Here is a 27,379-nt window from a genome sequence, read left to right as displayed (position 1 = left end):
CTGTTAATAAGCATGATATGAATTTTCAGGATTTTTTCGAGACTAGTTTTTATGATTCGCAACAAAGTCCATGCGCGTTGAGGTCTGCGGTTAACGGCAGAATAATCATTAACGACGTCCCTATTGTCATCCTATTTTTCTTTGCGGTAAAAAGGATGACTTTACATGTCACGAAGAATATACCTAGTCAAAGAGATGGTTTTGTATTGTGTGTTTATAGGTGCAGATTTATTGCAGTCACAAAATACATGTGTGGCGAGTCAGCGAATATATATTACTTAATCGACCACCGAATTTTATGTTATTGAATTCGTGAGTCGCTTATTAATCTTATGAGAAGAACATCCATATATTTGTGACTATTGAAAGGTGCTCTACGCATCTTGTAATATTAAACGCATTACATATTTCAATGATAAGATATAAGACATGACATTAATTATGATGTGAAACTACTTTTTCGGATCTCAGTCAGGTATATTTGATTTTTTAAACAAACGAACGTTTCGAGCCCTTTATAGGGCCCGTGGTCGCAGCTTAATGAAGTCAGTCGGTAAGTACACGATTTAGATCTGAAATAATAATTTCATTCCCAATGTGTAACAATCGAGAAAACCTAAGAACGCAATTTCGTTGTGTTTAAATATTTGTATAGTAGAAGGTACTACGACAATACGTCAATTTTCCTATTTTGGGTGATTACAAGGTTGACATTTTTTAAAAGATTTTTAGTCGGTATGACTTGCGTGAAAATCCAATCCAAATATTGATTTCTTTTTATAAGACTTAATTCTATCCTTTCATCGATGCGCTGCGCTGAATAAAACGCTCAAGTCGTCCAAGTAATTCGATTTCTGCAAAGACTAAAGCGACCAAGTGTTTTGACGATTGAAGTGCCAGAACCTGCAAAACATCAGGTCCTGAGACTTACCCAATGAAATTCTTAATGAAGCAGTAGACGGCGAAAAGAGTAGCATCATTGAGTCCGAGGTCCGGCTTGATCCTGGGCAGCGCGACTGTCGGGGAGGCAGCGTCGGCTGGCAGGCCGCGCACCTCTGGCGTGGCCGCGCTCATGGCGGGCGCGCCGCGCGGCCGCGTGCCCGACGCGTGCGGAGCGATCGTGACGGCCTTGCTGGCTCAGGACTGGCCCCGGCGGCGGCACCCGCCCCGCATAACACACCGGCGCTCCCGGCACGCGGCACCGCGCGCCAACAACCCGCGTGAACGCTCGCGCGTCGTACGCTCGACACAAGTCGACAGGGCTCCCTACGGCGGCGTATCGATCGCGACGCCGCGCCTGCGCTCTCCTCTTCCAAAACGTTCAGACACAGAGGACAGAGCCGATCAGAAGTTCACACGTCCAGCATGAGGAATACTAGGTAGATCACAAGAAAAAACCAAGGGCAAAACAGGTACATGCAAACAGACATCATTTATCGATGGTAACAGTGTAAGAGAAAATAAGTCCCGAGACAATGTTCAGTGATGAACGAGATGATTTCGTAAATTCTCTGAGCACGTGCAAGTCTCGCGTGCGGCGTGCGTCTGGTGGCGCGGCGGCACTCTGACTGGACGCGCCCGCGCCGCGTGTTCGCCGCCCGCCCGATATCCGCTCACCGCTATCTATACCTACAGTGGTACCCGGCGCACGCACACCCTGCACACCTTGATTTACATAGTGCCGTCATGCCTATAACTTTTCGCAAAGGAAGTCACTTTCCTAAAGATCAAAAGCGATGGCTACAGAGTTGTGGAACAAGACATTTTACAACCAATTCGAAAAGAGACCTAACGAAATAAACCAAATACTCATTATGTATTTACAATGTACACTAAAACTGTAAAGTTATTTGCAAATTGCAAAGTAATAAATTTTAGATTCTGGACAAGATAAAGTCTTCGTTGAACTATATGACTGAGTGAAAAAGTTCGATGGCAGCTCGGCTATAGTTAAAAAGTTTTGGCACACGCAAGACAAGTCAGCTGAAAATTAAACAAAAGTTTTTAGAGTGAAGTGAGGATGGTAGTGACAGACTATTTGTCTGGAACTGTGAATACAAGGAACGATAAGCTCTTAAGCTAACTTGCCAATGTGACTCATGATTAGAACGATAAGATAAGCTCGTCGAGGTATAATAATAAATAATAAACAGCTGCGATTACACTTACACGAGTGGTGTTGTGACAATAAAACAAATTCACGAACAATAACAATTATTATCATTGTCCAGTAGACGATATAAATAAAACATTCCGTGGCAAAGCGAGTTTACAAAACTTAATATTTTCATATTACTCAGTTACTAGTTGGATTAATGTGTATTCTCTTGTATTTAAGTACATACATAGAAACTGTATTCCCCAAATAGTAATGGCACGGTCAACGGCCGCGTGACGGACCGTCGGGCAGAGCGTTCCGACAAGTGATCATGAAAAAAAAAAAACTCTCCCACCATCACTCAGCTCACGGCAAAATGATCAAATGACACAAAAAATAAATATACAGATTTGAACATCTATCTAACATTCGACCCGCATGCCGCAGTACTTAAATTTGGCTAACATTGCTGACGTATCGCATTCCTTCAAGCGTACATTGACCTGTAGTTACTTCATTTGAAGCGGCACAACTGTTTGAATTCGTCAGTTGATGATAGATGATCATATTTTTCAGCAGTGACATTTATTAATTAACTTTAAAACCGTGCGAATTCTAATAAGTCCTAAGGTTTCAGTCTCTTAGTCATTTTATCTTTAAAACGAAAATTAAACTCCTAACGCAATACGTACCAATTATTTTATTTTATCATAATCGCACGTATAATATTGTTAGAAGAATTTTTATCTTGTATGTAATATATTTATTGGTATGTAACAATAAACTACGTATATAACAATAATATCACCTTATTCATAAATGCGTAAAATTGTTTCATTTATTGTATGTATAATATATGATAATATGTATTAGTACGTGCACAGCTTACAGTATTTGATGTGTACATTTCGCTTTCTTGTGTAATTTGAGGATAACTTGATTGGCTTTATCCTGTTTTTAAATTATTTTAAATATAGCCTAGCAATAATAAACTGTTGTTGTCCCTAATAAAATACATCAATAAATTTACTAATGCTAACGGTTTATCACTTAACTGTCAAGAGTGGTAAAATCATCTACGCACTTAAAAATCCGCGTCAAAATCGGTTAGCAATAACAGTGAAGGTGGGATAACAAATCTACCCTATATAAAGAACGCACTTACATTTTGGTAACATTTGCATTCGAGATGTTAGTTACGCTGATTTCACAGAACAATAAAACTGAAACTAAATAAGATATAAAAAACCGCTTATAGGGGGTTGTAGATTTCGTTTTACTGATTCCAAATATGTTAATAAATCAATTTCGCTAAAAATGTCGATTACGTTGTTTATGATAAGGACGGTAGAAATTATGAAGTCAATTCGATGGTATAGTCTACAATCAAGGAAGACAATAAGTCAATAGTGTTCCAGGAAAGTCATTCCCGTCTGAATCTGGTTGGCTTCCAAGAAGCGGTTGCAGTTTAGACAGTCACAAATGCATTGCAGTAATTAGAACTATTAGTAACTGTACCGCTTGTCACACAGGAAATTATGACAAATTCACGACCAGGACTCCGCTAACAATTTGTTTTATTTCTATATTACAAAAAATATTGTAATACGGAAGGTCACTCAAGAAATTTTATAATTAATCACGACAGATATTAAGAAATCGTAGAAGGTCGAATGAGATTGATGATATTATTATGAACATCAGTCGTTTTAATAAATTTTCATTAAAGGCCGCAATATCGAATAGGAAATATGATGTAAATAACAAACGAACTGCTAACGTTTGTTCCTTCCACATTAGTATAAAAACAAAATGCTTTTGGCGCACTATCAGAGTTTTTTGTGCTAAAGGCAAATTTAAATGCAGTTGTCGAAATCGACACAAGTTTTTGTAATTATAATAGAAACTAGTTTCTGATAGGTAACAAAACTGGTTATAGATGTAATACGAGGTACCCTCGTGATTTTGCCTGTAAATGCATGTGTCGTTCCGTTCGTGACATGAGAAAATTACCAAGTTGCATTTGCAATCAGCTCTATGGTGTCTTTAACGTTCGCGTGCATCTATTTGATGCAATATGACCCAGTTGGTGTTCTATGAACGTTCCCTTCGTGTGTTAACGTGTTATTAATATTGTTTTTGCTTTAAATTTTTACATTAGTTTTTATTATCCTATCTGCAATTGACTGTTCAATTGAGTTTCTACTTTTTACATCGTTGGAACTAAGAATATAATTTTACATGGTGGTAAGCGACAAGCCTGTCCATTACAGTTGTAGTGCCTCCATTTGGGCCCGTCATCCTGAGACATAACTTGACAAGTCCTCGTAATTTCACCAACACCCTTTAAACAAGGAACGCTGTAATTTATACACAGTACTGCTTGGCAGCAGAAATAGGTAAGATAGCAGTACTTCCCTGGATGAATTATTTCACAAACATATCTACTCTTACAAAAATTCTTAACGAATATAAAAATCGCCAAGTTGATCCGGAGTTTTCGATCGATTTGAGTGAGTACTGCAGCCGCTACTGCAGTTACGCAAGTCGATTTCAAACTATCGACTTGCCGCGCACGCGTGCTGATCTATGGCGCAAGCTTCCATCATTATTCTCATTACAGTCAAGTGTTCGCAGTTGCGGCACACCCTTCTCGGTGACTTGGCATTTTTACTGCGCGTTAGCTTTATGTGTTATTGTAGGTAATTCAAGATAATTTTAATTAAAGATAGTGAGACTAAGGGTCGTATTCTAGAACTCTACTCAATGCTCAAGTCAGGATTGCAATTGAAACACAAGCACTGGAAATACGACCCTAATAGCAGGGACTTGAGTATGATTTCGAGTGCTTTAAACCATACTCAAATCCTGACTTGAGCATTGAGTAGAGTTCTAGAATACGACCCTAAGAGTCCCTACGACCTCTGCTCGAATTCAAATTTGTCCCGTACTAATATTATTTTCTTTATTTTGCTTGAGTCGAGCGGCAGGCAATTTCAGAATTTATTTTTTACAAACTAAATTCAAGCTATTTGAAAAATGTATATCGTATAGTACACGTGTTCCATTTAGTCCAGTTGATATAAAAAAAAATCATTGGTATATATAAAGTACCTATTGTATACAGTAGATTTTTTTGTAAAATTTCGAGGTAAGTTTTTCGAGTGTTTTTCTTCTGTCGTGAAATTAATAACATCAATTTTTCTAATTATTTTCTCCAAAGTGGTTGATTCAACACTTTCGCTGTTATGCGGAATCAACCAAAGCCTTTTTTTGTATAGGCTTTTAAGAGTTACAGAGATAAATGCGATGCTGTAAGCTTCTTTATGAATAACTGTTGTTAGCTAAAATACGTCACATTGATAAATGGTAACGTGGCGTTTTATACACTTACTTTCTTTTGTACTCATATGCAATTAACTTTCTTTTCTCGTTTAAACATTGCTAATCTAGCATAATTTCAGTTGTTGTTTACGTACCAGTTTGACAATTGAGACAAGTTGCTCCGTTTTTTTTTGTTCCTAAAAGGCACGATCTATAATGTTTGAAATAAATTTTACAAAATGACAAACTAATACAAATTTATATTTATTTACAAAGAGCAACCCCTAGAGTTTCTTGCTTATTCTTGTTGTGGTGAAGTAAGTGTAATTTGCTTATCTATGATATAAAGATTATTTGAGTTTGCAATAAGTCTTAATCACAAAAAAGAATTGAATATCAACTCAATAAAAATTTTATTAATACAGTCTTAATCAGTTTTTTTTTGTAAAGTTTTATGTAAAAGTGGTAACAAATAAAGAATTCATCTTTATTACGATTAATTTAGAAATTTATTAAGTTGATAAATTTTACGTCCTTTATAGTAATTAAAAGTAACTTATTTGTTTGTTTTGTCATGCATATTACTTTTTATTTTTGTTATTTTGTGTAATTGTTAGTTAAAACATGTTTTGAATTTAATAAATTACAGAGTACAATAGAAATCGGAAAAAAATATCCTTTTGCTTATAAGAAAAAAATAATAAAACTACATATTTGACAATGTTGTGTTTGTTATTATTTTTAAAATAATTTAACAATAACATATTGAAAAAACGAACATCAAGGAACACGTTGCGCCATTACGATGTAAGTTGGAGCTTTTTTAAATTAATTACATTTTCTTGTTTATTTATAAAAATAATGAACATCGCCCAAAATGTTACACCTGATCCTTTCCATACCTTGTACTGTAAGTGACGAAGTTTATATATAGAATATACAGATATTCTAGGATAATTGTTTTAGTCATTTCTAGAAGGAATTTAGGTCATGTGTGTCGTTCTAAGATTGGCACTATTTGCTAAGTATTTGTAGCTACTTCCTTCGCGCAAAGCGTTTGTTTGTCAACGTGAACCACTACAACACGTGCAGTAAGCACGACGTGCTATTCCTGTTTCAAATTTGGCCAAATAAACCAAGTTGAAACATTATTTTAGTACAACACAATTTTAGTAATTGTTTTTTTTAGCAGTAGAGTTTTTTGTGAAAGAGTTCGTCTAGGAAAATACTGCCCAAAGATTTAGAAGGGTAAGAGTGCTGGTGAAATTACAGGAACATGGGGCTTGTCAACTTATACCTCAGGGTGACGGTGTATATCTTTGAGTACATAATTTTGTTTCTGTCAAGTAAATAAATGGTTATATGAAGAATTTGGGAACTAGTTAAGCTTCCGATTTCCAAGAAACAAATTGAGTAAATTAATGGGCAGATTTATTTAACAATGTTGTTACTTTCTAGAATATTCGTCCTTATATTTCGAAAAACATTCGTAAATAATGTACAATGGAATGTGCAACGTGCAGCAAAGCTCATGCTGGGAAAGACCGCGATAACTGTTTGACATTCTATCAGCCGCGGTCGCCGCCCGTGTCGGATTACACGGCATGTGAGATCCGATCGTTTGTGGAAATGTGGAACACGGGCACGGCACGGAAGGGGCATCAATGTGATAATTCAAAATCAAGGGCATTCTTTTTCCAAATCCGTCTTACTAAAATCCCAAAGAATCGCCAAATATAGAAAGGATATCAGGATGTATAAACCAAAGAAGGTTTGAATGGACTTGCCGATGTAATAATTCACATACGAAAAACCAAAGAGTTCTTCTATAATACAGGGTTATTTGTAAACGATTGTTGTTTGTAAACGATTGATGTTCCACGATTTATTAATCAATCAGATTGGAAACGGTGATAACATCATCATTATCATCAACCTATCGCAGTCCATTGGCGAACATAGGTCTCTCTCAAAGCGCGCCATTTCGTCTGGTCCTCAGATCGTCGCATTCATCTGCTGCCAGTAGCCTTTCGCAAATCGTCACTCCATCTGGCTAGAGGGTGCCCTAATTACGTTTGCCGAGCCGTGGTCTCCACTCAAGAACTCGCTTCCTCCATCGATTGACGATACTTCGACAGATATGACCTGCCCACTACCACTTGATAACTGTGAGGTAAAAAAAAGTAAAACCTTAGCGTTAATACCACTCCGATGCAAAACGCAGGAGCGGGGGTGGGGTGATGGTGGGGGGCATCGGGTTGGACGCATGCACGTTTGAATTTACTGCCAAATACAGATCTAAAGTGTGAGATAGTACCACAAACATTGAAAGTTATATAAAGTCATGGAACAACAATTATTGTTTATGGCGTTAATCATGTAGTCTTGCGAGGTTTTTAGCATTTTACAAATAACTCTTAGTAGGTAACGCTTATTGGCAGCAATTCATTCGAAAGGCCCAACGGAACATAATTTGTTGCATCAATTTCAAACTTACTACGTTTAGTTACGCACAGGGAATACCCATGAGAACTTATCTATAATACGCGGATGATTTTCGCGTGCCACTCTTTATGATACTCTACACTACTGAAGAGTTCTAAGAAACTCGCACAAAACAAAAGCGACAGTGAAGAATTTGTAAGACGACTTCACATACGTCCTTGGACTAAATATATCTTAAGAAGATAATTCTTCCTCACAAAAGACTTAAGATTCTCGGAAATGGGATGAAACGGAAAGACGCGCGACCTCTTTTATGTTCAATCTTGATATACCTGGCAGGATACAGAAATGGCTTCGTTAGTAATTTATCGCACAGGTTGAACTCGGCAATCGTCTTAAGCCGCGCAGTCATTAGTTAAATTCGCTACAGTAGGTCTGCTAATAATTTGAGCAAATGATTAAATTTTGACCCCTGTCGGAGATTAATGTTCACAATCACGGCGTCTTTCAATACACAATATACATCACGTGTGTAACAGCTAATATTGAGGTTAATTCAATCTGTACTAATTACAACGTCACATATGGACTTGTGCCAAAAGGAAAACTTGTCAACATCAATTAAAGATTTCATTGTCTGAACACAGCAAGAGGGGAAGGAGGAAACAATGCTTTAATTACTAATGGGATAAACCAAGAACAAATCATTTTACTGAAACAACTTCTTAGAAGAGTGATATGTGAAGGAGACCTTGAATGAAGAGATATTTTACTCAAGCGACAACGATGGGTCAAGGATGACCGCGATCGATTTTATGCACGAGACACTTACAAACTAGCAAAGTAATGTCGTGATGGTCACAAAGGCTTTAAAGCTATAGTGTGACGGATCTACAAATTTCCGCGAAGCTGGGTGGAGCGTCACGCTAGACAACGCGCGACAGCGGAGCGACAGTGACACGACAAACAAAGGACAGAGCCCTGTAATACGACTAATTAGTTGAAATGTCACTTTGAGCATCCGAGTGGTCCCGCCTATGATCAAACGGAGTACATGCAAAATGAGTACCATGGTCGCTAAAATAACTTCCACCATGTTGTTTGTTTCAAAGAGGTTAATAACACGAGACGACAGAGAAAAACAAACACATGTGAGGTTTTCTAAGAATATCCGCGGTGTGGAAATGTATGTCAGTGTCTATAAAGAAGGTAACTTAAAACCTTATTATGACAGGAAACCGCAATTAGACTAAAACTAAATGGGTCTGCGACTAATAAAAACAAATTTCTTCGCGAGAAACTTATGCCAACTGACATTTTACGAGATTATAGTCATCAAGCGATTAAGCAATAATTGGCTTTAAAGAGCGCGACCTTTTACAACAATAAGATTTGGAAGTAATAAATACTTACATTACTTACTTCCTATGTCATGATAAAATTTCGCTTGCACGTTTTATAAGCGTATTGTAAAATTGCGAATGTCGATTGCAGCTTGTGTCTTTGTATGCGGTATCAAGTGGTAATGTTTTACCACTGATGACGTATGATATAATACATGTTTTATCGTACCTGAAACAAGAATAATGCAGTGATTAGATACGATTTCAACAAAAGATTATTAAAGAAATATACTTTAAAAATTGCATGTCAACATAAATAACTAGGAATATCGCGGTCTTTTGATATTTTAACAAATTCATTGAGTTAAAATTAAAACGAAGAAATTACAACTTTTTTTAGAAAAAAAAAACTCGTTTCAGACAGCCTTGTATCAAATTTGTAATTACAATTACAGGTCTTCAAGTAACGAATTATTTTAACGTTTCATATAAATTACACAGATTAAAGTATCCGAGGCGTGAGACGCACATCAACTTACAATGTTGCAACAACATGCAATTTACTTACAATTCAATGCATACAAAATGCAATTCTGGAAGTTCGAGCTAATCAAAATTTATTTTCGAGCGTCAAAATCTATATAAAAATGAATGCATGTGTATTTGTCACGTATGCATTCTTCATCATTATTCATTTGATAGCGATAAAACTTTCGTGGGTTGTTTCCTCGTCTGCAAAAGCTTCTGAAACATCAGATCAGAATGCTGGACAATGAGACGGTTAACGCCATAGTCCACAACGCTGGTTTGGGCGGGTGGGAGACCTTTGAAACGTTTTCAGTAGCAATGCAACGCACGGTAGAGCTAGTTTTAAATGCAATTTGAAAAATTGTTTGACGGCAGCATATTGAACGACACTTGATGTGCTATAGACATATATGTATAGTATTTATAGTATTAGTCAAAGACTAATTATCATCCATTTTCTTGCGATTTAATGTACAAAATGGACGGATTACAACATTCCACGATTCTACTAATCTTCTAATCGTCTATGCATTTATTTCTCTATATTTGTAAAAATTTAATTCAAGATGCAAGTTAGAAATCGAATCGATGCAAATGAAACGATGTTGGGAAGTGATAAAACTGAGTTACGGCCCGCTGCCGTGTAGAGAAACTGATGACCACGTGTTTCCTGCGGGACTCGGGGCCAGCTTCCTTATGAGTTTCTTCTGTGAACCGACGGGACTGCTTATTGTTTCAGCTGTGCTACATTTTTCTACAAATCTCGTTAATCATTTTAAATTAAAATATTTGAAGTACTTTAATTTTATTTTCAAAATCGTAAATTTTCATTTATGCCGCTATTTACATAAAATCAATAAGAGGCTGTTAGAGCAACCGTGCTTAACCTCTGAATTAGGAAGCAACCGTTCAAGGTCGACAATTGGCATGTACCTTTTAAGTTCTAAAATAATTTCTAAGTAACGCACAGTCGTGAGTGTTTAGTAAGTAATTTCTATTACTTAAACTCTATCTTTAACCGAGAAACGTGGACACAAATAAAGGGTTGTTGATGATGACGTAAAATCACTTCCATCAATTATTGTTCAGTATGGTAGAAGATAAAAGGGCATTTCAAAAACAAATTATTAAGAAAATATGGGACTAAAAAAGCGCACGCACGAATCATCCGAGCAAAACCCAGTGGAGCGTTCAAGCGAGTTCGGAGTAATTTAGGCTTTGCCCAAACTCCAGCCAAAAATAAAGAGGAAAATAATTACCTCAACAGACCGGAATGCAAGAGTAATTTCAATCATTTTCGTGATGGACTTCACTTCTCCAAATAATGCTCATGGCGGATATTACGTTAATAATTGGTCTCGGGGACGTAGAGGGCCGAATGCACCTTACAAGAGCGAGCATGTGTGCACGATGTGTGCAGGTCTTTGCGCTATATTTATAAAATAATTTCAATAAGTAAACACCTACTGGTTACAAAAAATTGCTGCAACACATTCAATAAAGAGGGAACTAGAATCATTGGTGATTAAATATTGCACAAGGTGGTTATTTCCTTCATCGTCCGGCGGTGGAGGTAATTGAAGAGATTTATGTAAAAGAAAAAAAAAGTCAAGTTATTTTACGCTCGTGAAAAGCTGCAGGCAGTTCGAGCGATCATTAAAGGAGGTCTGACATCATCGCCGAAGTTAGACCACAGTATTGTTGTTGTGCTGACGTCGGGCGAACGAAGCGAGATAGGTTATCGACGGCCCACTCGGTCGAATATTAAAACAATTCTTTAAATGGTAAGTAGCTAAGCGCGCATTTGTTTTCGTTGTGTCGATATTTTGAAGTTCAATGCCACGAGCGTCTGATTACATGCAAAGATTTGCCGGTCGATCGGTTTTATTGCGAGCAGTTTTGCTCGCATTGTGTTAAATGACCCATTGATAGACTGTAAATGGGTGATCGAATAACTGAATACATAATCGTTTTTTATGACTGACCGCAAAATATATAGGGTCATAAATATATCGTTCCGGTTATAAGGTCAGTGTGTAATTTTTTTTACTTATATATCGTTTAATACCGCAGGGATGCGGTTAGGTATCGGGCAATCATGGTTGAGCCCAGATATCGCATTGCTATTACAATAGTTCAGTTACAACATCAAAATATATGAAATTCAAGATTATACTATTGCTGAATGTAAAATTTGAATCTGTACACGTCAACGCAATAGTCGTTAGAATATTGTAAGAAAGAATTAAAATATATCTACTTAATTCAAAATGAGACAAACTTTTTGTGAGCTAGTTCTGGACAAAGCAAGCGGTCCTTACTCAAAATATCAAATTATTTTTTCTTTTGTTTTTAAATATACTTGGCATTTAGGAAATTGTTTAGATGTATGTAATAAACTTTAAACCATACCTAAATTTTAATAATCTTTGACGGGAAGTGAGCAATTAGTTGTTCATCAATTCTGAAAAAGATACAGTTTTTGAGTTAATACCTACACTATTGTGTTATATTATATTATGTGTTTATAAGGGATGACGAGACACTGTCTTGTAACTAGGGCCGAGATAACAAAGGTGACTTAAAAGTGGATTGCAGTAATTTCTTTTACAAAATAATATACAAACTGACTAAGTGGCGTTTCGATGACAACATTACGGATCACCTATTAGAAGTTTAAGTAAGCAACATATTATGAGTTTATATTTCCACTGCAACACGTTAGAAGTATTAGCGTACAGGAAATATTTATCAGCAACATATTGTTATACATAATATTGTGAGTACCATTGAATTACTTGACCTATGCAAAACATACGGTAATATTCTATAAATGGAACAACAGTTCACATATTACGCATATGTTTGTATAACTGTATGTAAAAGTAACTTTGTTTACAAAATCGTGAATTGTTTCTTGCATATTCTGAAAAAAGAGTAGCAAATAGGTATTTTGCACTATAATAATGCTTACCTAAATAAATAAATCAATATGAGACAAAATCACATACGTCGCCCTGATCCAAAGTAAGTAACCAAAGCACTTGATATGGAAATTGGAAACAACGACGGTACCACACACACTCAGACCCGAGACAATGTAGAAAAGTTAGTTAGTTTTCTATATTGACCCGGTCGGGGATTGGATCTGGAAATCGAGATGGTGACATCATGAAAACCGGTGTACAAGTCACTCGACAGGGAGGTTTTCAAAAAATCTGAATTGTAATTCATAGAATCAGGTTTCTGACATAATGCATCGACCGTTAATTGTTCTTGTACTATGCAAAGTAAAGATGTAATTTATACGTCTAGGCCATTGTCCGTATGGTCGAGGGTTGAGGGTTGAGGACTTCACACGTTTTCAGAGGATTGAGACGTGCAGGTTTAATTTTTTACACCGAAGAGCTCATGGAAAATTGTAAATTAAATTTCCCGGACTCGAACCCACGGCCACTGCTTGAGAGGCGGTAGGTCCGACCGTAATGGTCGCTACCACAGTTTTTTAGGCTACCACGACTCTTTAGGCTACCACGATTTTTTAAGTAAAGATGTCTTCGTTAATAATTGTCGGTTACTTTTATTTTATTTCAGTACATAATTTTAGTATTCTCTCTTTGTCTTATTGTGTTTCGACCTTTATCGTGATAAAACACTAGATATATTTAAAGGTAAATGTATTTTTAATCAATCTGTACTCAATGTTACATTAATACAAGTAAAATAGCTCTGCCTTGTGGTACTCCAGACTTGAATCACCACTCTATATGCAAATTAACTGTAATGAGACTCTCGTTCAGAGAACGGGCATCGTACATTGGTTTTTAATTAGATTTTCGGCTTTTAATTAGGTTTTCCGGTTTATATGAAGTTGATTTAAATAGAATTAATTATTATTGTAAATGCTATGTTAAGAACATAAACGTCCTAGTACCAAGAATAGCTGAATAAACTGGGGATATTAAAGACTAGCTGGTGGCCGTGACTTCGTCTGCGTGGAATAAGTACTTCGAGTAGCCTACACTCCATTAATTTTCACAGCTTTATGGGTTCTCCAAACAAACTTTCATTCCCTTATTTCACACCCTTTAAGATTTATTCTTGTGACAAAAGTAGCTTATGTGTTTCTCCCAGGTCCGATCTATCTCTATACCAAAATTCTTCGATATTGGTTCAGTGATAGGTATGGGCGTGAAAATGTAACAGACAGAATTACTTTAGTTTGTAATATTAGTTTGGATTATGAGCTAAAGGTAGTAATTTTCTCTTGACCACTCTTGACAAAGACAGGGTTATACGAAGGAACGAGCTCGCCCAGAAGATGCCTACTCATTCGCACCTCAAAGATACTCGGGTGGTGGTAGGTGCTCGAAAACACAGAACTAAAACACGCTAGAACTCATTGTGTGGTATGGATAATTGTATCGAGTAATTATTATGACGTCAGTTGGGATTTGTCGGTTTCCTTGCAATAATGGAATACTAATTGCAATAAAAATACTATTAACGCATAGAAGATCCCTAAATGATGAATAGTAAAATCATCGCAAAAACATGGCGGATGTCATTTCCAGATAAACAAGATTTGATTTTGACTATCTAATCCCCACAAAAAACGGACTACAAGTAATTTAAAACGTCTCCATCATGGCGTGACTCGGATTCAAGCCCGAAACTTCACCATAAAAGAGTGCTCGAAAAAACAAACCCGTTTGTTTTGCTTCGTTCTACAGTATTTGTTTGGCAAATTTAAAAAGACCTCAGACATTTATCATTTACACTGAAAGTGTAGTGAAGATATAAAAGTAACAGATAATCTCAAACCGGTATATCTTCTAGGCAACAAGTAAAAATATTAACAAAAAACTCGCAAATAAAATTGCGCATTGTGAAAAGTGCGTGGAGGACCTATAAATTTTTCGGTAATTTGCATGAGCTACGTCATGTAAACAAGTTGATGGAAAAAGAAGTGTTGTTGGAAAAAGATAATTGATTACCAAGTCAAGGTCAGTATTAACGCAGTGCAATGTTTCGAGTAAACAACAATCATGCCTACATTGATACTGCAGTGGTAAAGGAAATATGAAATTAAACTCTTGAGTGGAGTCAAATTATTTCTTTGAAAACGAATGCTACGTTGGCAATACAAAGAAAACGTGACTTGGGAAAACACAAATGGAATGAAGGTGTATTATATTTCGCATATGAGCAATTTGACTGATCGTAAATAATAGCAGGAGTGTAAATAGCCTATTGTCTGAAGGCATTAACGAAAATTGATGATGAGCACATGGCAATGCAGGGACTATATCCACCGTATATTGTCTGATTAATATAAAGTCTTAGTTTGCAATAAAACTGATGTCTTAATAAGAGAAATATCAAGACAAAGTTTTGTTCCAAGCATTGACATTTAGGTCGAAATCGTCGTAACTGTTTTTTCAGCAGATTGAATTATTGATCTCGTTCGTTGCTTAGCGAGCCAGTTAGAACTAGTTTCTAGTGTACTTGCAAGTACGCTTTAAAATAATAAGAATGATGTCATGATTTTTTTACCATCACTTGGTAACGTTAATGTGAGATGAATTGCTTTTTGTTCGTGCTCGACAGATGTTGCTTACAATGGTTCGTTTGCATTTAAATATAGCCCGCTATATGTATATTGCGTATGTTTAGGTTTTGCCAATCAAAATGTGCTCTTATTGCTTAGTAACCTCAAAACTCATCTCTTAAATAACTTATTGAAACATTTTGTACACATCAACATCATCGGGTCACTGTTTAACTACTTAATTTCAAATAATCAATAATAATGTATCAATGCCACATTAACGAAATAAAAAATCGGTAATATTTTACAATTCAAATATTTGATTTATAACGTAGTCCAGCTTTAGCAACGTGTATTAGCACGTACTGAAAATAGAAAACCCAAGAGGAACGTGATAGTAACTAAGAAATGGCAGATAAAAGCGAGAACGGGTGTCATACATTCTCACATGATGAAATTTCTACAATATTCCATTCACCATTGTCACACTTCGTTAACACTTTTGAGTTTTTAATCGCACTTGGCTTCAAGAACGCCAACGCCAAATCGACTGAAACTGCGCAAGTGAAAAGAATTTGAAGTATTAGATACTTTTTTAATACCTACCAGGCATAGAGTGAGTAAAATAATGTTTGTTAGAAGAGAACAGGTTGATGTAAACAAAAAGTGACAGGAAGACATCCGTCATTTAGCGCTGCTATCGTCGACGCTCTTCTAAGAATGGAATCACGCCACGTTAAAGATCCGGTGCCGAAGTATTATTACAGTGAAAATGTCGGTGTTGAAGAATGAATGAAAGTAGGTGTACTTGCTAAGAATGAATCATATCAGAAGCGCCTTTAATGATGCCACTCTTTAATCAATATTATTTGTCCCATGTTATGTAAAGTTTATGACGAAATCAAATTTACTATAACTAAAAGTAACACACATAATAAAAAATAAAACTGGGAAGTGCACTATATTGATTGGTCGAAGTGATAGATACCAGCAATAAAACGTAACAAAAATGGACTGGCATAAAACAACCCGTGTTATTTAAGTGAACTCATCAAAGTACAAGAAACAAACAATTTGGACCACCGCAATGTTCGACCAATCGAAAATCGACGCGTTGTCCTGTGGATCAAAAATAAATTTAATGTTTTCATATTTTTTGACCGTCTCTAAATAAGTGTAACATCAGGTAATGTTGAAATTATGTGGGCGTTAAGAGTTTATAAATTGAACAGATGGACGCGACAAAAAAATTCTATGACGATAATTGACTAATGTCAAGGAAATTGCGATTTGTGTTTGTTGGTCTCCGCATTCCTCTGAGCTGCGTTATATAAAATAAATATTTTTTTCAGGTATTCTACCGACTTATCGACTGATATTAATTTGCATCAATGATTGATTGCGTGTCGATATTCGTGTGGCGACTGCCATCTGTCACCAAATTTGCACAATATAATAAAAGGTTTATGTAATCGATGGCCAATTATTTTCCTTATAGGTTTGCCAAATAACGTCAAAGTAGAATCCGAGAGTTGATATTTAGAAACTCAGTAATAAATTATCGTTGCATGTAAGGAAAACGTAGTAAACTTGAGTCGAATATCAATTTACTTTTATACACGCATAGTATTTGTCATTCTGGGCTGGCAGAGCTTCTGTGGCAAAGTCCATTTGTCCGTCACCTCGGGTCTTCGTTGGCACGATGATATCTACAATGAGATGCTAATGTATTGCTTGGCACGCTTGCTTGTCAAGACTTTCGGCCTATCAGATTTCTGTATTATTAGCGGCGAGTAATGTAAGCATAGGTAAATTGTGATTGTACTTTTTTGACGCTTTTGTTGCTCACAAAACCAATAGAGCTAGTCTCGTATTAAATACTGTTTGCCCTTGGAAAGATTTTGGCAGGCGGTACGTTGAGCTATAACATTTCGCTTTATAAATAGCTTTTCTTCAGTTATATGGCAGATTTGGATGTTAAATGAAAATCAGCATTAAGAATTCCGCAGCGGTTGCCAAGGTAGAAGATTATGGAGGCAACAAAACGTGATTGTTCTGGGAAACAACAAAATTTTGAGGCGAAGCCAGTAATTTACGACGTAAAGGCACGTATGGTTCCAACACGCGTCGCACCCTACCTGATGAACAAATAATGGTACCTAGTAAGGGAATTTAAATAAAAAACTCATTTACTATGTCACTCGTTTCAATACCTTCATGGTTCATGGCGATCACAGCGCCAAAAACTTCAAAAATGATGCGAGTCCAATACTGCTCTAAGACCACAAAAAGCGGTGCGTGTTAGATAAAATACAGTTTTTGTGCCAGTAGATGACTTAAAATAGAAATAGGTACAGGATGTAGTACGAATATAAGTACTTTTTGGTAGTAGAGCGGGAGGCATGCGTACTACGCCAAAACTTATTATCATACCTCAGGGTCATCGCAAAATAAGTTCACCGCCCGTGACCTAGGGTTTTGTTTGCAACGTGATGGCCGCCCGAAAGCAGCAGACAGCATGTCGCCGCCGGTTCTAAAGCGAGACGGGCTATTAGATAAAATCAAACGTGTGAAAGAGATGGACAATGACCATGGCGTTGGAATAAAAACTTCGAGGTGTGGTGATGTAATCCGAGAGAACATAAAACTCGGTTTTATGACTGATGAATAATGACCAAAGTTTACTATCACAATTTGTGTCAACAAATGTTTGGAACATCGATCTTCGGAAACTTTGATGGCAATATCGAGAGCTACTGGTGCTCAACATGTAATTACCGTTTTGTTTTTTATAGCATCACTACATTGCGGTCGATTGTTCGTTAAACGCGTGTTTATGTTAACGATTTTATACGGATAAAAAACGGTTATCAATGTTTTCGTGAAATTGACTGTGGACTGTAAAAACATCGTAATTGGCTCAAGATGTGCGTTGGAATTTGAAAAATAACAATTACATACACTAGCCAAGAGATAATTAAATGTGACGGTAATGATAAATTGTTTCGTGAACGATATCAACAAATAGGTAATTAATATCACGTTTTTGTAGCCTGATTCTATGTTATTGTTTTGTAATTACAAAGTAGCATGTGATTATTAGAACAGATGAAGTAAACATTACTCGAATGAACGGTGAACTTATATTTACCGCCGCTTGTATGGGAAGAAAATTCCCGCGATGCAGGTGAATTATTTAAGTGCACAGAAAATGAAAACATGCTAACTATAATCTCTTGTTGTTGCTGCATGGATACCGGCTACAATATATTTTGTTTTGACGCAGACTACAAATTTTAAAACTAAAATATCTAGTTGGCTGATCGAGGAACGAGTAACAAAAATAAGTCTGTCGACACTAGCTGTGGCTATCCTTGACCATAATAATTTAAAAGGAAACTTATAGGCTATAAATTACGGACTATCAGTAGATAATTTTGAAATTATCTAAAGGTGCAATTACGGTTATTATTGAAGTCATACTATAAACTTAATAAGACAGGATAAATGTCTGGAAAATTACATGTAATATCTAGTTTCTTGATAAGTCGTCAAGAATGAAGATACATTTGTACGCATAAACAAAGTTTGTAGACAGAAATTAGACGACATTTGTATGATTACTGTATTCCTTAACCAGGGCTGGTCAGTATTTGAATTGTTTGTGGTCTACAATTTGTAGAATACAAATACGTATTTTAACGACAACCTAAAAATGTATTTTGTAATTGATGTTTTAAATATTTTCGTGGTGTCCGGTTAGCGGTAATTATTGCAATTTGAATTTTAAATAGATGAGATCACCGCATTATAAAGTTTAAATAAGTTATAATATGCATTTTACCCAGTCCCGTTGCTATAAATGTTTGCTTACTGATAGATTAGAAAATTCTTTAAATTCAAAAATACTTTGATCCTCAAATAAACGCGGGCCACCACGCAAAAACTGTAAAATATTGCGGTGATTTAGCAATAATTTAGAGCTGTAGATGCTATTTCCATTTGCATTTATTTTTGTAGTAATTATTGTACCATTATCCGTTTACAATTTGTAGCGGTAACATAGTCAATCGATTTCTTTAAAAACAGGGTGTAAATATTTTCCCTTTACTTTATTATAAGGGTACAGAAGACTAGTGCTCCTTCTAAAATCGTCAATAAATCAATTTCCGAAGTTAAAAAAAAACAGCAATATGCAGGCTAAATAGACTAATTGAACACGCAAGTAATAATTTAGATACTTTGTGGAAGTATATGTAAGATATGAATATGTATATCACATAATAAACCTTAACTAGTAATAGTACATGCTTTACTAGTCATGTTGTCTGGCGCATCGTGTAATCGCATGGTTGCGTGCACAGTGAAATCGTTTAAGTGCAAGCTGCAACAGCTGCAAATGACTAGCCAGACTGGGTGGCGACTTGTGAAGGTAATTTGATGGGGAAGATTTACAATCGATATTAAGTAGACGTGAACCATGTTTCTTTCGTCATTAAGTAGTTTACTTGAAGTCGACTACTGGATCTCAGTGGATAAAAAAAGATTAATACGAGGTTGAGCCTCTTCATGTCTATTCCTTTTAGAGAAAGAATATCATATCGAAGGCATACACTGTACTATTGTTGCCCAGAACTCGGCCACGCCGACCGCGTCACTAGTACCCGCCATTAAATCCTCAAGATTGGAAGTGTTAGGGCACACAGTGCTGCAACAGTGCAGTTTACTCGCACAGCACAAATAATTCTGGTTAAAACTACTCGAAAATCCCCTAAACAAATTGTCTTTACTCCAGCCAACCTGAGTCCGAAGCCTAGTTGAAGATTTCCTGATCGACTAAAGCAATTCGTGTCCAGGAGCAAGAATCTCAGAAGACAGGATAAAAGTAGAGGGTGCTCTCGCACCAAAGGTTGCATCTCGACTGAGCTGGTTCAATGCTCACACAATCGACACTGTTGCACTGTGAAGTACAACGGACATCAAACATAGGGTGCAGAGTGTCGATATTTTTTTTGGCTCTTTCGCAAGAACAAAAGTTCTGCGGACGCCTGGCGGAGATATGCCAGCCGGTGCAGGCGTATACTAGCATACTTATAACTGTACGAATTTTATTGGTAAGTAGCCGTAGGTGTCGCGGGTTAAACACGTCTAACGCTTGTCATTTAAATTGGCCCTAAATGTGTAAATCTTTGAAAATCAAATTGCTATGAATTCTGGGTTTAAGAAATGTTGAAAATGATTAAAGTACATTCATCATGTAATTGTTAACAATTTTGTATAGAGCTGATCATAGCAATCGGTATACTAGTAAGAGTCACAAAATTTGCTTTTAGCAACATGTACCCAACATGATATCTATGTATACTTCTTGCACAATTATGATACAAGTAATCTTGTTTGTTAGGATTGCTATTAAAAGTTCATTAATTATATCAGTAACATAAACATTTAATCTTTATATCTTTGATTAAACTATAATTACAGTGAGGTTGTGTTGGATACGTCATTCATTATGATAATGCGTTTTATTTTTGTTTGGATCCGGGTTTAGTAATGTTGTAATCAAACACTATTTCTTTAATCAATAATAATAATTTTACCGGTCGTTGTGGCGATCTTTGAGGAAAACTTTTGTCTATCAATGGACATCTTTCAACTGAAATGATAATGATGAATTTAACATCCTTTTCCTTGTGAACTACACCAGCCAGAGTGTTCGTTACTTTCAGATGATTAAAAAATTTCAACATAAAGTGCCTTCACATAAAGTTAATATCTCCGTTTACATACAGGCTTATAGATGCAATGTATTGAGAAACACCGGTTATGAAATAACTGTAGAAAGTCGTAGAAATAGCGGATATTGACAATTTACAAGTTACGAGGAAGAGTTGCTATGAAATATGTTTTATATGAACCTTAACTAAATGTATTAGGTATTTTGCCTTTGAATTTCGACTTAGGAAATTAACTTTTCCATAGTGAATTCCGTTGCTATAGCACTCTATTTTGAGACTAGGTAATTGGAGTGGTTGTCTCGCAAATAGGTATTACAAACCGATGTTGGGAAAATGACTGCCAAGTTGAAATGGGACTGAACACGTCTGCCACATGCACCCACAGAGACTGGGCGAAATATTTGTATGGCCTACATTTATTTCTCTCGTCGTGGAGTTTGGATGTAATTTGTGATTGTCAATGTGTGTGGCCCATGACACCCGCAATACAGGGTTTCCCTAGTGCGGGTTATGAGTGTGTGCGTTAAAAAAAAAAGAAAAAGAAGGCGGGATGATTTGGACTACATAGGGGACTGGCCTGACATTACGCCACACCAGGAGCTGTGAAAGTCCAGAGAGGCCTCTTCTCAACAGTGAGTCCCAATAATAGACTAATTAATCAAATATATTATTACTTTGCACTCTTATAATATTAAATTTTCTCATAACATATTAGCATTTTTAAAGAAGTCAATTACCTAGTGACGTAGTTTTAGTTCCAGTCTATAATTGATGATCTCAAGACCATAAAATGGTTAAAGTTTTAACCACAGTAAATTAAACACTACAACTGAAAGGAAGGATATTGCATATTGGTTTGGATGATGTCACCAGTGGTTTGTCGTGCTTTTTATGATGATTCAATGTTTTGATGCAACTGGCGGTCCGGTTAGGAAACTTTAAAACTGAATTTGTATGAATCTTTTCGTGGTTGTGGAACTGAGATGCACCTTTATTGAACGTCAGCAATATCGTAGTTTGATTCAGACAAGTGATTCAATGAATCGCTAGTTCAGACAACTTTTAAGTGGAATTTGAAATATGGAAAAGGTTAATAGGAAAATTGTGTAGTGAGAATTCAGCAACCAGCGCGAGTACAAAATTAGGCACGTTCGTAGAAACGGATAGTTGTAGTTTATTTGTTCTTTTTCAGTTCTTATTTTCTTGTGCTGAAACGACTCTAGTTATTCCCTTTTATTTCAAGAATTGATATTGTTTTGTTTTTTTTTCTTCCAGGTCAGTGGTTTTGTCGCTTCATTTATGTATGAATCAGTGTGGTGCATGGGTTACATCACCTGATTGAGCCCACAGTTACAGGGAAACCTGTCCGTTTAGTGACGTCACGAATGAGACGTCACTTGTTAATAAGATCAGCTGTGAGGTAATAGAAAGCCTAGCCAAGCCTTTTAAGTAGCTTAAATCAAGGTTTTTTTAAAATACATTGTAGTTTGTTACGACATATAATATACGTACAATTTACCTTTTAGAGTTGTTAACCATGTTTTTGAAATTAACCTTTTCTATTCATAGATTTTTGTGTTCACAAAATAAAAACTGGTCAAATTTTCCAGCAAAATATTTTTCATATAACAATAACGATTCTAAATTTACACAACTGGCTATTCATAAAACAAAACAAGATGTAACCTTCAAAGCTCAGAAGTTTAGTGTTATTAACGCCAAACTACGCGAAATACACAACACATGGCTCCCAGGTGAGTTTATGTGTGTGAAATGGTGGCCATTTAAAACATACAAAATTCATAAGCGATAAAAATAGTCCACGGACATTAAAATGGGTAAAGATGACATCATCATATGTTTTGCGGTATTAACTTTAAAACCACAAGATGGAAGAACAATACAATTTATTATTTTAACCAAATTGTAACTACAAACGTAGCGGCTTGGTGCAACACAAAAAAGCAAACCGCATGAAATGATAAGTCAAAGAAGGATGGCAACATCCCGTGTGTTTTGTGACCCAGTAGTTTTGATGACGTGCATTAAAGAGCGCTATCAATACTTGTGACTCATTATCCAAGCATCAAAAAAACTAATTGAGTTGAGAGAACGAATACAGCCTGTAGAAGCTGGGGTTATAAAGTGGATATAGGTTTTGTTTATAACATTGTCCTGTATTTCGCTTCAGATGTTCGTTCGTAGTAGCAGAAAATACCAAGTTTTCAGTGTGTTCCTAAAAATAATAAAGAATTTGCTGAATATTCCTAAATCTGCCAAACTCTGCCACATTTAATACAATGTTAACATGTTCTATCGCAATTAAAATGAATAAAAATTAAATCTGCCCAAATGGCAGAAAACTGCCACAAATGGTCACACTGTTCTCAATCTCAAAGTGACATTGACATTGGCAAGAGGCCTCTTGTCAAAACGTTCCTTTGCTAACTTTCGTATCTCTCATTTAAATATTGTCCAAATATTTTTGTCAAATTGAGTTTTATTTTTTACTTTATGTCATTATTGTCTAATTGATTATTTGAGTAGGTATTTTATAGCTTTAATGTTTTATGTGTGTACAACCAATATTTTAGGTAGGTAAACATTCAATCATGCTTAAAATGAAACGTACGTACAAGAACGTTACCTAATCTATGGTCGAACTGAATCAATTGCGTTGTGTTTTTGCATCTAGTCTAAAACACATTCAATTTCTTTACTCCCGACTTCTAAAAATACGTAAATAACTAGGCATAAACTAAAAGGTAAAATTATATTAGCAAAGCCCATGAACGGTACTTCGTTGATTTTGGGTCAGCTTTCGCCATCCTTCTTTTGAATTATTGGTGCTGTGTTTCGAACAGGATTCGAAATATCAAGTTCTTTTTGATAATTATCTATGGCTATATATATGGTTATTCATAGTTTTGTCTCAAGAAGTTTTGAATATAAATGACAAACTAAATAAATACAATGAAAATGTTTGGGAAAACAATTTGGTTTGCGACTATTTAAAACTGACATTTGTCACGTTTGGATACATCTCTGATAGAGACAATGGCACGACATACCTACTGGTAGCATTTTGTTACTCCTAATTAATTTTATAAAGACCAAGATATATTTATTAAAGGTAATTATAGTCCTAGTTATCAATGATAATTATCATTTAGGACCCCTAGTTTCGAATGTGCACGATGGCGTGATCAAATGAACTGCATAGCTTTTAAACATTATGTTACCCAAACAAATAATTAAAATGCAAGGCCAAGATTGAATGCGATAAACACATTAGCAGCCTTCAAACTTCACAAGTCTGTAAATAATACGGTTATTTTCAGATATACAAACTCGCAACGTTTTTCCATTTTTACAAGCAGTAGACTTTTTAACCTCGTTTTTTGATTTCTACTTGGATACTGAAAGAGGGCAAGATTATAACTAACTCTAATATTACTGGTAGTAAAACTAAACGAAGTAGAAAGTGTAGCGGCTGTCGTCGCATGTCTACACTAAACATGTTGAGTTTTATTGAGGCATACGCAAGCAACAGTGTTTTGTCGTCGTAACATTGTTGAATTTATTGTTTCGGCGTAAAAGGTCAATAGGACAAGAAATTGTACTAGTAGATTTATTCGAATTTATTGAACCGATAAGATGTGGTGGAGAAAGACATGCACTTCTTAGCCCTGTCATCGCACCGGCACGGGCGAAGTAGCTGAAGTGAATATGTGCCAGAAAACAAGGGAATTCCCTGGACTGTAAGTAATAAATAAATAAATATTAGACCACATCACATACGCTGCTCTGATCCCAAAGTAAGCAAGTAAAGCATTTGTGTTATGGAAATCGGAAACAACGACGGTACTAAAAACATCCAGATCCAAGACAATATTAGTATAGGTTAGTTTTCTACATTGAGCCGACCGGAGATCGATCCCGGGACCTCAGAGATGGCGACACTATGAAAACTGGTGTGCAAACCACTCGGCCACGGAGGACGTCAAATGATGACAGACCAGAGCAACGGAATTCACTTTGGGGCACTTCCCAGAACACCCAGACCAGAATCAATTTAGAATAGTTAATTTCCTAAATTGGTCCTACCGGTAATCCAAGCCGGGACCGCCTCATTCAGTGCCCACAGTGCAAATCGTTGAGCCATCGAGGTCATCAAAAAGCTAGGTGAAGTACCAGTAAATTTAATTAAAGTTTTATAAATTGTTTTCGTTAGCTTCAAAGACCTGTAAATACATACGCTTAAAAGTGCTCTTGTTTCATATTCTCTTTATTGTTGCAATAAAGTGTAGTCGACATAACATTACAATATATTTTTGTATTCAGTCTGCACCACATTAGCCATACAGAAGCTAACCGCACAAAATAAACTGCGGTCAATTTATAACTCTATATTATTAAACGTTTGTCCATTTTACAAACTTCCTAGATTACACTAGATTAATTACTTGATTCGAATAATGTGTGTGGTTAGATAGGAAATAAATTATTAGGCTTCGAAGCCGTAGAGTTGGCTAAACCTTTAAGTGGGTTAAGCGCGTTTTAAAATTCCTAATCGGATATGCAATTGCTGCTAGATGTAAATGCAATTATGCGTGTAATATGTAGGTGTTTAGCCATAAAATTAAGTACTCTAACAATCCGAATGAGTTTTATTGCTACACGACATTTTCAGATTTCAAAGGCAAGAATGCCAATAAAAACTCGAGTCCAAAAATACGCAAGCTGGTAAACTGGTTTAGAGACAGGCCCACGCTCGTTTTTGGAGCACTTATATAAATGTAACAGCTGTGCTGAGCTTTATATCATATTATAAAAGAGACGATTTATTCGCGCATTAATTTATCAAAGACAAAAACAGGATCATAAGCGTTGTCCACTAAGAATCCAGGTCGACGAGCGACATACATACGAGTTTCAATATTAACGCTACTCATCTCCAGATTGCGTAAATCACAGGTTGACGACATGAGTTATGCAACGCGGTAGCGACATTAGAGCTTTTAGGAAGTCGCTTATCTGTTTACTAACATGATTCAGTGTATGATTGTGATGTAGTTAAATCAACATTTACTGTAAAAAAAACCATTTCGCTGAACCAGATGATAATTGGTGACAGCGTAAACAAAGCAAAGTAAACATGCGCAAGATTTTAAAGAAGCTAAACATTCGTTTACCTGACAGTGATGTTGCCAATTGAGGTGACATAATTAGCCGTCGTACAAATAATTGAGGGGTAATATTATCTGCGATTACACATATAAATGAGGACGAAAACAAAGTCGTTAACAAATTAAATAGTGTTTAAACATTTGTACACAGTGCGAACAAGTTTGACGGCGTTGATAGACAATAAAAACAAACTGCAAAGATTCGAAGAGCAAATAAAGAACAAATTCAGAATCGTACAATCCAATCGGATAATAGAGACGCGCTCGTCAAAGCAACACACGTATCCTTCTCTGAACGATTATAAACGTTGAAGGAATCGAGAATCGCGGCGAGGGTTATCGGACGAAGATAAGCCGTGCAGAGCAAACTCCTTAGCGTAATGTAGATGAATATTATATAACACCCACGTGTTAAAAAGTGATAACCTTTATGAAGATAAATGGTGGATATAAAACAAAACATAAACTGCCGTTAACGATAAATGTAGGTGTTCAGAAAAGCTATCACCGTGCAGAGTTGACGTCAATGAGACACGCTCCGGTTGACCTAAGACCTAGATCCTAAGCGCATCCGGTTGGTTTGCTATCACGTGTGCTGTATCCACTTGACATACAATTCTTAACTGGCTGTTACGTGCAATGAGCAAGAAAATTGAAATGATATTACAATATATAGATAAATAGTTTAATGTCCTTTCACAAGCACCCACAAGAGTATGAAATAATACAGGAAGGAAAAACAGACCGAAAACAGAAAATAAAATTAGAAGTAAACAAAAAACAAACAATAAAAAATGTAGCTCATTTGGCAGAGCAAACCCCAAGATATGGCATGGTCACCGGTTCGAGTTCTGTTAGGTTTAAGGAATGTTTCTTTATATTCGATTAATAATACATAACAAAAAGCTTTTGCGTAACTGATGAAATACTAATAGCTTGTGTGAGCTGCAGCAAGCCAAATAGGTCATAGCTCAGTGCGAGTTTTCCCAAAACCAAAGCACTGGTTTTCAGATATCACCTGGGAATGTTATGTCATTATAACCTTCATACTGAAAGTAATTTTTATTAATTAAGATTTTGAATTGCGAGCGTATTTCAAAACACCACTAACTTTAGTACCATAATTAAAAAAAACAAAGGTAAACTTTGATAAAGCAACAAAC

At 36.1% G+C, this 27,379-nt stretch overlaps 1 protein-coding gene and 1 long non-coding RNA gene across 3 annotated transcripts in view; both read right to left on the bottom strand.

The window, feature by feature from the left end:
- LOC113230210 (protein bunched, class 2/F/G isoform-like) overlaps window positions 1–27,379 on the bottom strand; it is a 172,685-nt gene that overhangs the window by 31,029 nt on the left and 114,277 nt on the right. The window lies entirely within an intron of this gene.
- On the bottom strand, window positions 9,213–18,552 carry LOC113230212. Its single transcript, XR_003310474.1, has 3 exons — window positions 18,441–18,552; window positions 12,151–12,202; window positions 9,213–9,439 (listed from the first exon to the last, which is right to left on the bottom strand). It is a non-coding gene; the product is annotated as an uncharacterized LOC113230212 (long non-coding RNA).

This window comes from Hyposmocoma kahamanoa, unplaced genomic scaffold (assembly GCF_003589595.1).
Source record: "Hyposmocoma kahamanoa isolate Upper Pololo Valley unplaced genomic scaffold, ASM358959v1 63, whole genome shotgun sequence".
Lineage (NCBI taxonomy): Eukaryota > Metazoa > Arthropoda > Insecta > Lepidoptera > Cosmopterigidae > Hyposmocoma > Hyposmocoma kahamanoa.
This window is presented reverse-complemented; position numbering and strand designations above follow the sequence as displayed.